Source organism: Herpailurus yagouaroundi, unplaced genomic scaffold (genome assembly GCF_014898765.1).
Source record: "Herpailurus yagouaroundi ecotype Mexico unplaced genomic scaffold, PumYag 164, whole genome shotgun sequence".
Lineage (NCBI taxonomy): Eukaryota > Metazoa > Chordata > Mammalia > Carnivora > Felidae > Herpailurus > Herpailurus yagouaroundi.
The window spans coordinates 42,162,985-42,174,929 of record NW_024412405.1 but is presented as its reverse complement, the minus strand read 5'-3'; the positions used below and the strand labels follow the sequence as shown (position 1 = coordinate 42,174,929).

Here is an 11,945-nt window from a genome sequence, read left to right as displayed (position 1 = left end):
TTTTTTCAATAAATAAAATGCTTTGGTATTAAAATACTATTTCAAATACATTTGCATGATAGGTAAGTAAAAATGGTGGTTCTTCCCAGCCCTCCTTATCCTCTACACTTCCAGAAATAGGAACTTACCACTGTTACCTATTTCTTTGGGTGGTTACATCCATATTTCTAAATAATAGGCTTCTAGTACTATTTATTGAATTTTCAGTTTTAGCTACTTAACAACCTCCTTCCATTCCCACCCTTACATGTACTTCTAACAGTGTCTCCAATATAGTCGTATTATGGTTTTTGTTAAACCAGTATCTTGTGATTTTTGTTATGACTCAGGAACTATTCTTCAGATCTATACAACTCAGTTACGATGCTTAAATGTTTTTCTTGTCTGACCTCTCTTTTTCTGTTCGTGTGTTTTAACCTATGAATCATTATCTAATTTGTTTGTTCTTTTTTTCTTCTGTAAGCATCATGATTCTTTCTCTCCAAGACTCCAACAAACCTTTCACATTCTTTTCAATACAATGGACACATTGGAAAGTCTGTCATTTTTGTTTTGTTTTATTTTGCTTGGGTTCAATTTGTCTTCTGGCTCAAATCTCCCCGGAGCCCTCTGTCCTCCTGTTCCAGCCTCAGTGGGTGGTGGATCCTATCTTCGTAGGATCTGTCTTCACCATCATCCTGAGGATTCAACTTGCCTCTTTTCTATGTTGGATCCTCTATATTCTTGCATTTATAACTTCCTCTTTCTTGGTTAATTCTGTCTGGGGGAAGCTTATCTTCAAATAACCAGGAGTCAGCAACCTGTGGGCTTTCAGGCCAAATCTGGTTCTCCATCCATTTTATACTAGACAGAAGTGGAAATAATTTTTACATTTTCAAATATATAAGGACAAGAGAATAATATTTCATAGCATACATGTGACAGTTTATGAAGTTCAAATTTCATTTTCCATAAATAAAGCTAATTGGAACACAGCCATATGTCCTCATTTATGTATTGTCTATAGGTTGTTTCACAGTACAAGGACGGAATCCAGTGGTTGCAACACAGATCTGATGGTCCATACAAAATGTAAATTATTTGTTATGTGGACCTTTAGACAAAAACAAGTTGTTGACCATTGCAACAACCTAAGGGTGGGGAATGATATTAAGTTGTTTTGGAAGTTTTGCATTTGAAAATGTTTCTATGCTACCCTCAGACCTAATTTATAGTTGAGCTAAGTACATATTTTTAGCTTAAAATCACATTATTTCTTCAAATTTAATTTTTTAAATGTTTATTTATTTTTGAGAGAGAGAGAGAGAGAAAGAGACAGAATGAGAGTGGGGGAGGAGCAGAGAGAGAGGGAGACACAGAATCTGAAGCAGGCTTCAGGCTCTGAGCTGTCAGTGCCAGGCCCAACAAGTTTTTTTGTTTGTTTGTTTGTTTGTTTTAATTTACTTTTGAGAGAGAGAGACAGAGAGAACACGAACAGGGTAGGGGCAGAAAGAGAAGGGGACAGAGGATCCAAAGCAGGCTCTGTGCTGACAGCAGACAGCCCGATGTGGGATTCCAACTCACCAACTGTGAGATCATGACCTGATCCAGTCAGATACTAAACCGACTGAGCCACCCAGATGCCGCTCCTCTCTATGAGTTCTTAAGTTATCAAGAGCTCTGAATTTTCAGAATAATCTGTCTTGCTGTGGACATTCTTAATTTATTTTACTGAGACCTCAAGGGGTTTTTTAATCTAGTAATATATTTCCTTCACTTCTGGTGATCTTCTCTGAAATATTTCTTTGATGATTTTCTCCCTTACTTTTCCCCAGTTCTCCTTTCCTACAAATCTTTTCATTCAGAAATCAGGCCTTCTGGTCTGATCTTTTATAGTTTTTGCTTATTTTATTATTCACGTCCTATTATCCCTTCCTCTATCTTTTTGTTATCTCTAGAATTTTGCTTCGACTTTATTTTCCAATTCTCCGTTCCTTATACATGCACGTACAGTGTATGTAAATGTATATAATATATGCCACCTATATAGTATACATTAATATTCAATATCATTCATTTAATGAATACTTTTTTTTAAATATCTTTCTGCTTTCCTTTATGGCTTCACTCTCTTATACTCTAAGGGTACTTGTAATTTAAGTTTCCCTCTACTTAGTTTTTGCCTTTTTTTTCTTTTGCATGTTAGCCTCTGTGTAACAAAGTACCCAAAACATAGAGGCTGTATACAGACACACACACACAAATATGCATATATATATACCCAAATATTTTATGTATTGTTTGTTTGTTACCCCACCGTTTTCACAGGTCAGGAACAGTTTAGGGGGTGCCTCTGGCTCTGTGTTCCTCAGGAGGCTACAATCAGGGTGTCTGTAGTGGCTACCACATCTCAAGAATCAACTGGAGGAGAAGTCCCCTCCAAGCTCTCTTAGGTACTCACATATTTTTAACTTTATAATATACCCTATTTCTGAATTATGTAATATTTCAATGATTATACTGAGCTTATTGTTTTATTTTCAAACTTACAAATTTTTTTAAATGGAATTTACAACAGCTTATGAGTATCAGCACTTCATGGTCACCCCTTGTAAAGCCCTTTCCGAAATTTTGAGTTTTTAATGTTAATTTGTTCTTCAGGAAACCGAAATATGCATTCAATTTATATATTTTTTTCAGGATGGTAACCACATGCTATAATGATCATCTTGTGTTTCTGAGAATATCAATATGTGTAGGCTTTAAATATTAATTTAAACTTACATGAACTTAAAATTCTCAAATAACATTTATATGTATATATATATTAGCATGCAGTATTTCAGGAAAAATTATAAGCCAAAATGAAATTTAATTCTTCATAAATATATTATTTTGCTTCTTTTTTTAGTTGAATGAAGGGCTTTCTTTATGCTTATAATTAAAAATTTGTACATGCTTGAACTAGGGTGAAAATCTATTGATTGATTGTACCTGATTCACAATAAAACCATTCAAATAGTGGATCTATGTTATTGTTTCTTTTCCAGAAAATTTTCTTTATTTAATTCTAATGGGTATTGATTCTTTTTCTTTGAGCTCCTGGAACTCTTAAACTGGATTGCAGGCTTTGTCTCCCATACTTACCAACTTCTCTCTCATATTTCAATCTCGATTTCCTCTTCCACATTATGAAATTCTTTCTCAGATTTGTCTTTTACAATGCTATGATGATCCAAGAGATAAATTTTATTTTTCACTGCCTTTATTGGAAGTTTATATTATTGATTTATGTTTTTAGATTCCTTCCAATATAACTCTCAATGAACTCACATTCAGTATCAATCCTTTACTTTCTGGTAGGATCCTATTTCTGTTTATAGGGAAGAGGTCTTTTAAGGATTCTGAATAATTGTTTTAAAATTCAAATCTATTTATTGTACAACTTTCAGAGGCATATTCTCCCCTTGAATTTTTAGTATGGCATTGTCTTTTCTTTACTCTGAAGAACTTTCTATATGCCCCATGTTGATTTTTATTATTAATCATTTTTGGATGAGGACAGATAGCTCTAGTCATGATCTTTGCCAGCCAAAAGGGTATGGAGGCTGCCCTTGTGGTATTTATTGCCCAAGGGTTGCTGGTTGAATCCTATTCCTTATCCATATCTAGAAAACTGATTAGTACATACATCTCTTGACAAAACTCTCAGCATTGAACAAAATTAAATAGTGTAAGTTTCCTTTGCTCTAATACCAGTGTGTTTCTGTGATGATTTGAAAAATGATAAAGAAAAAACTGCTGCATTTCCTAGAAAATAAATTTCTCTTATAAAACCCTTTACTTGCATCAGAGCATCCTTTCCTGTGAAATCTGTACATCCTAAGATTCACTACATCATGCCTAGTCATCCTGGACGATCTATTCTTTCTTTGTAATTTCTCAATGCCCGAGACATTGATCATATTGTGTGCATCCTTCTATGACTCCAGGGAAATGGAATGATATATATCTAATCTCTCCCTTTGTCTATGTCTCATACCTGCTTTCAAACATGTGCAGTGTTATTAGCCAAAATATTTTTCATGTCCTGGCAATGAGTTATCAGCCAGTCTCAGTTTCCAATGTTGTGAGTTTTATGCTTTCCATGTCTTGATAACTATTTAGCATGAAGAGATGAAGTCTGAGAACTACTAAGACAGTATCTTAAACTGAACATTTGGGTTTAAATCTAATATCCAAATATCTCTACCATATTGATAGAATATATATATTACTTTTATTTATATATTTATATACATATATATGTATGTGTGTGTGTATATATATATATATATATATATATATATATATATTTCTGATGCTGCTCATTTGGCATCAGTACTGATTTTCTTCAAGAATAAGAAAGTCTATTTTTGGTGTGACTGCCTGTGTTTCATAGATCCTCATCTAGATTGTAATTTAAAAGGTGACATTGTTTCTTCTTAGTATAACAATTCCACCAATTTTTGTCTTACTAGGAATAGTAAAATAAATGCATCTAAATAGAAAAATGTTGTTTTGATTTTATCACTTTAACATATTATCACTTTTATTTCTCAACCCCCTACCCCAAATTTTAACAGTTAATTAGCACACCATGTTACTTGTGAAGAGGAAAATATTCTTTAGAATGACAGGTGGCTGGGTCCCAAGTCATTAGAAACTTATACCATTTCTTTTGGAGAACAAAAAGTAACCGATAAAATATGCAAATAATAATGCCGGTTTAGTATTCCATTTCTGGTATTTTGTTTCTCTTAAATCAAAGTGTACTTATAAAATGTAATCTTATGAAAAGATTGTCTAAATTTAGCAAACAGCACAATGTTAAGCTATAATTATTATTATGAGTATCATTTCAAATTCTGTGTATTCACATTGGTCAAAAACTATAATACTGGCAACTTGAAAGTAGTGTTTTTAAAATCATATAAATATGTTTTAAACCTTATCCACAATCATCAACATTTTAGCTTGCTAGTAATATGCTTTAAAATAATATGTATGATAAAGAAATTAGAAAACAACTGATATCAATGTAAAAAATTAGTTATTTGTAATATAAAGTTATTGACATAATGTGACGTTCTACTGTCTTAAAATACACCTATGCCTCAAGGTTCCTGCCAGTAACTTTCTACAGTTGAGGAAACTTCCCTGATTTGCATTGACATTCAATAGCTTCCCCCAGGCAAATACCTGCAGACAATCAGCTGTTGATGCCTGTCTATAGGCAGAGGAAAGCTTTAGAACAGTAGCTCTGTAAAATCAATTATTCCCTTGACTGTTACAAGAAGGACATTAGAGAACCCAGAAGATTATCAGCTCCCATTTATACAGTTCTTTTCATTCCAAAGACTTTTGCAAACGTGTCGTTGATTTTTAATATAATTTAGAAGACAAATTAGTCAATATGTTACTAAACTCTAGGTTGAAAATCCTACTTCCTGGTATATATGACTTTCTCAGTTCTAGTATACCAAACTCCATTTATTAGGCACTCAGCATGCACTGAGCACTGTGCTTGGTCCAATGGGTCTACACAACATAAATTTTTATGAATAGCTTTGAAGTTAGAAGGAATTGCAATAGAATCCTGTCTGCCTTTTGGCTGCATTCCCTTTACCAAATTACATAATCTCCTTAGGAGTTAGAGTCTTTAACATAAAGTGGAGGTATATTGTCTAATTCCTTGAGTGGTTATGATGATTAAATTTTATAATCTATTTTAAGGTCTCAGCCCAGTGGCCAAGTAATCACTCTAGAAAAGGCACTGGATGAATGCAAGTCATTACTATTACTGAACTATCAAGAATCTCTTCGTATCAACTGTGAAGACACAGTTAAATAGATATTACTATTCTCCTTACCTGACAGGTCCTTAAAATATTTCAAAGGAAAAATTCAGAGAAATGTATCTCAAAAGTTTCTTAGTAATGTTAAAATAGATTACAAATTTGGACTGACATTGATAAAGAATTTATAAATACATTCTTGTATGATTCCTTTATTAGATGGTATTTTCAATGCTATTGAAGCATTTATGGGAAAGTATGTTTAAGAGTAGAGTTCATTGAATGAGACAGATAACTACACACAGTTAAATCTCTGAGATTAGGTCTTTCTTTTAAGGGAGAAAAAATATACATATTTTTAAAAAGTTATTTCTCACTCATGATATAAACCAGAAAAGGGGAGAATAATTATAATTATTAAGAGTCACAAAATTAGCAGAACGTTATTGCCAAAAGCTAGTTTGTGTCAGAAATAAATATTCTCCGGGGTGAAAATGATACCATTAGCTAAGTGAGATATTCATTCTCTATAGTCTCCAGAAACAGACTTGGAAAATGTTTATTAAAAAATTAACTGAAGTACTAGATCAAGACTGGTAAAACCCATAAAAACTTACTATATGTAACTTCATTTAAATTTTGCTTGAATGTCATTTTCTTTATATATAAATACATTTTCATCAAAATTATACTATATTTAATAATAGTAATTCATCCTAAATGCAAAAAATAATTACTTTAACATGTATAAATTATTTTTACTTTTCTGATACCCTTTGTGAATAATGAAAATAATGAGCCTAATGTACTGTAACATTCAAAAATTTCTACCTGTCAAATAAATTCCATTAAGATAGACATGATTCAAAGTAGTTTAACCAGCCTTGAGAAGACATGATTAACAAAATCATCTTTATTAGATGCATTAGTAAAATTTAATATCTGTAGAATATAACATAAGTAATGTTGATGAGATTTTAGGAAATAAATAATTACTATTTCTTTCATTTTCAGTTTAGAACTAAGTGAAAAATAAGACATGTAGGAGATCCACAGAGATGGAAATGTCAACTTTTACCTGATAAGTGCATTTGAAAGTGTGGCTTTAGACCTGTTGCTCAAATGGCTTGATGATGGCTTGATACAAAAACACATTCTACAGAAAACACTCTTACCCATTATTCTACCATATCTGCTCTTTTAACAGGTTAACTCCACTAAATCAAGAAATCGAGACTGATATGAAACAAGCATAGAAAGCTAGATAGCCCCCAAAAAAGGTACATTTCTAAGAACTCATCTCAGTTGTTATCAAGAGAGATAGTAGAAAAGAAAGAACCTGCTGGAGCCTGGGGCCAAGGGTCACAGAGAACAGTGGGCAAGGGGGTATCTCCCTGAGAGCAGAATCAGGGCTTACTCAAAGCACCTACCTCATCCCTAGTGCAATATTTTCCCAGTGGGATTTAAAAGTTACTATGGATTTATGATGGTGGAATGTTTTCTGTTCTTCCTGAATGAGAGTGTTCGTTGCAATCTTCCCATACTTGTTTCACCACCGAATGCTTGGTGTATGTACAAAGGGAGATAAAGTGATGGAGCTACATACAACTTGACATAGAGAACACTGTATTATCAGAGATTCTGGACTTCTGAGCCTGATGCAGTGATGGGATAGAACCTTAGAATTGGTTCTAATCCCCCTCATGGAGAGGGGATGAGTGTTTTCTTTCATGGTTATAAGGTAGAAAAGGAATATCTGATGGTCAGAATTGTTACTAGTTCTGGTCAATGGATCATGAGTGGAAGTAATAAGTGTCACTTTCAGGTTGAAGCAATGAAAAGACTTCACCATGTACCAGGTTCTGTGTTCCTTTCCTATAACAACTCTGGACCATTGTGGAGGCACAAGACAGACAAATTCTTTCATCGCAATTAGGAGCTGTCCTAGAGAGTCTCAAACTCTTTCAGAATTTCTTTGAATGAAAAACCTCTGTTTAGGTAAAATCCTGAAATTTGGTGATTTAATTTTATCTTATCTATATAAGATTTATCTTATATAGCTATAAATGTTATCTGATATATCCATAGATTACATATATAATAATTTAAATAAAATTAAGCTTGGGGCGCCTGGGTGGCGCAGTCGGTTAAGCGTCCGACTTCAGCCAGGTCACGATCTCGCGGTCCGTGAGTTCGAGCCCCGCGTCGGGCTCTGGGCTGATGGCTCAGAGCCTGGCTCCTGCTTCCCATTCTGTGTCTCCCTCTCTCTCTGCCCCCTCCCCATTCATGCTCTGTCTCTCTCTGTCCCAAAAATAAATAAAAAAAAAAACAAAAAACAAAAAAAATAAATAAATAAATAAATAAAATTAAGCTTATACATATAAAAAGATGGATCAATGGAAAGCACTGGTAAATTGGGTGATTCACTGTTTCTTTGTTTTTGTTTTTGTTTTGTTTTGTTTTGTTTTCAGAATGAGAAATCAGAAGAGGTATTCTTGTAGAAGCCTTGATACCTGGGAACAAGATGTTAGGAGGAAGAAACTTCTACACACAAGCTTGGGATATATTATTATATATTAATTTGGACATTAGCTTTACAAATATATCTATTAGTTACTTAGATAACATTTTAAATATTTAAGTAAGCGATGTTTAAATTTGTGTGTGTGTGTGTGTGTGTGTGTGTGTGTGTGAATGATCCATTAATTTTAGGCTAAAATACATAGACATGTTTCTATAATTAGTGGCCATATAATTTATTCTCTAAACCTTGACATTTTTTAATGTTAAACAGGACATAATTAATAATTATGCCAGAATAATGGATGTAAACTGAGACTCTTCTGGGAAAACTAGGACATATGGTCATCCTACCTGGAAACAATTTCCAAGCCCTAGAAGGTCCTTCGACCTCCCTCTCCCCTTCCTCCTCCTGGAAAACTAAACAACAAAAGAACTTTCTTCCTTTCTTAAAATATATTGGCTAAAACTATAGACTGTCATTGCACTATTGGAGTTTAGACTTAAAATGCAAATACTCTTGGATAACATATGGATTAGTACACACATTCTCATAGCGGGTTACAATGGGTTGTCATTGGTAAGATGGAGGGGCATGAGAGAGGACAGGAGGGTATCCACAGACGAAAACAAAAGGTAATGAGTAATGACTGGATGCACCAAAGATACACTTCACTTACTTTAGTCTTGCGAAGAGCCAGCCCTGTCTGAATATATAGTTCCTAAAACTGAATTATCATTAACCTTGAGAGAAATTTCATGGTGCATGTTTTATTGTTCTCATTTTATTCCTAATTTCAAACTGAGATCTACTGCCAAGCAACTTTTCTTTCTCCTTCAATAATTACCTGAAATCCAAACTTCTACATGAAGTTTTTCAGTGATTAAGCCATTTAAAGAAATTAAACAGTCTTGAACAGTAATCAGTCAGAGCAGTTATCCATTTTAGATGAGTCATCTGAATAATAAATGTTTAAAAAAAATTCTCTTCAATGGCACTTTTAGCCTGCATTTTTTCTATAATTGCCTTAATCCCTCAGCACAATTACTAAATGTCCACACACTTCTTTTACGATTTTACTACCCAAATCACTTGCTCTTTCTCATCAGCTTTGCAAATTAATAGTATATTAAATGCACCAGGGTAGCTTACTTGAAAGGAATGCTAAAGTGAATTTTTCTAAGTGGCTAATAAACGCGACTTAAATGACATTTAGTAAGTTTTAAGATTTCTTATTCTACAGTAAACCTGTATTTCTTTCTAAATTGCATTCTTCTTATGACATTGAAATTCATTAATGCCAACAATTGTATTAATAATGATAACAATAACTACCCATTCATTTAGTCCCTAGTATGAGGCAGGTGCTGTGCTAGGGATTTTCTGTACATTAGCTCATATTTGGCTCTTAAAATAAGGCTGTAAGCTATTTTTATCCTTATTTTAAACTTCAGACCTTATACACAAATCAAGAATCTCCTACAATAATGTGCCTTTACGTATTTTCTTTCAAAATTCATAACATATACACAACAAACTCTATGGAGGCATAGAACGTGTCTGTCTATTATAGTTGCTCTGCACTATCTCTACCTCATTCAAGGATTCTAAAGGTATCACGTATCAGGAAATTTTCTTAATCATAAATGTTAAAATTTCAGGAAATTACTTTCTATGAAAAAAACATATAAAATAAAATGTAGAGTAACAGAGCTAACTCAAAATAAACAAAATTATGTCTGTTTTAATTTGGTAATAACTGTTATGTGACTTCAGTTATTTATATATCTCCATGCTTGTATTTCCTCATCTGCAAAAGCATGAGATTACTACTCAATTTTCATTTCACTCCATATGGAAAAAAATGTAAACTAGAAGAAGAAGCACAAACGTACAAATGAAGAGAATAATTCTATGACAGATACTAAAATGGACTATCAGCAGACATTTCACACTCAAATTTCTCGCTAATAGAACCCCAGGTTTGTTCTGTAACATTCTGACTGGATATGAGCCAATCTTAGCCGATAGGTTTTTTTTGACAGCTCTTTACTTTCTCAATCTCCCTTGCCAGTTGGAATGGCTCTGGGACCCATCCCCGGTCCATTATATGTTGTCATGTGGAAAATAGCCTTCATGCAATGGTAGCCTCTACATACACTCCAGGTACGTTACTCTGGAAGCCTTGGAGCCAAAAGATTTACAAACCAAGTCAAAATGCTTAAATCTCAGGGATTATCAAACACAAGCAAAACAGGAGGACCATATTACCTGAATCCTATATATGCATAGTTTGTATGTCTTGTCTCTTTCTCTACCACATCAATCTTCTCTGCCTATGGTATAGCTACAGGGACCAGAGTGGATATTCTAGCAGCTTCACCAAAAGACAGAAGGTGTCCTGGGCCCGGGATACTTGCTCCATTGGAGACTTAGGGAAAAAGTACACTTGGACACTGGGCCAAGGTGATAGCTTGACAAACTTCTTGAAGAATAGCATAGGATGTATTTGTGTTTCTTTTAGCAAAGAACTCATGGGGCCAGAATGAGTTTTACCAGTAGATGGCCAAATAAGACCTCATGAATATTTAGTGTCTGAATATTTTGAGACGCTTGTATATCGAGTCACATACATATTTAGTATATGATACATATTTAGTATGCAGGTGCCTCATGAAGATTAGGTATCTCTTGGTCCTTCCATCCTTTTCTATCTGTGTTTAACACACACCTGCTGTACTTATTAACTATTTATCTTGTAAGTAACGTATCTTATGAATTCTGCCTATGTCTAACAAACTCTGCTTACTGGTTACTTATCTATAATGAAAATGCCTCAAAGAGTTTTACCTATGTTTATAAACTACAGACTTATTCATCTGAGAGAATTGAATATTTTCCAAAGGAAATGCATATTTCAGATGTAAGGGAAAATTTCTTGAGGGCATATGGGGAATGTGGTTCTTTTAACGGATAATATCAGACCTCACTTTTTCTGTCTCCCCATTCCTATCTGCTTGGGACGCTGGTATAAAGGCATGACTCTAGGAACTGTGAGGGCCTGGCTGCTTCTATGTTGTTGAAAGTCAACATGCTGGAGAACAAGTTGTCACAGGGTGGAAAAAGTGTTTCTGTGTCCTTAACGTGTTTGAGCCATTGAATGAAACCTGGGAGTGCTTCCTGTAGAGTTTTTGTGGCATAGCACCATGTGCCCTCAGGATCTGAGACATCATTAGATTTTCTTTGCACTCAAACACACCAAACTGATTCAAAGGCCTATCATCACCCTTCACACCAAAGTTCATCAGGAAAACCACAGCTATAAGTAACAGTGTTTTGAGCTTAAAAAAAAAAAAAAAACGCAAGCAAGCAAGGCGTGAGGAAAAATGCAAAGGTGTTTTTCAAGACATTTCTCATAAATTTATTGCCACACACAAAGTTTTTAGAGGCATCCAGTTCATCCTTTTTAAAGCAAATATAGAAGAAAAGAAAAATTGTTTTATTCTTTGGTTTTACATATATGCATGCGTGTGTGTGTGTGTGTGTGTCCTCATGGCATGTTAAAACTATCCCTGTTATTTTTTCGTCCATCTCACACACACACACTA

The 11,945-nt window shown here is 34.0% G+C and overlaps 1 long non-coding RNA gene across 1 annotated transcript in view; it reads right to left on the bottom strand.

Annotated features, from left to right (window-relative positions):
* Positions 1-541: 541 nt before the first annotated feature.
* The window catches only part of LOC121037960 (uncharacterized), a 30,728-nt gene continuing 19,324 nt past the window's right edge, over positions 542-11,945 (bottom strand). The window contains exon 2 of the long non-coding RNA XR_005794082.1: positions 542-843. This is a non-coding gene — a long non-coding RNA (uncharacterized LOC121037960). The remainder of the gene's footprint in view (positions 844-11,945) is intronic.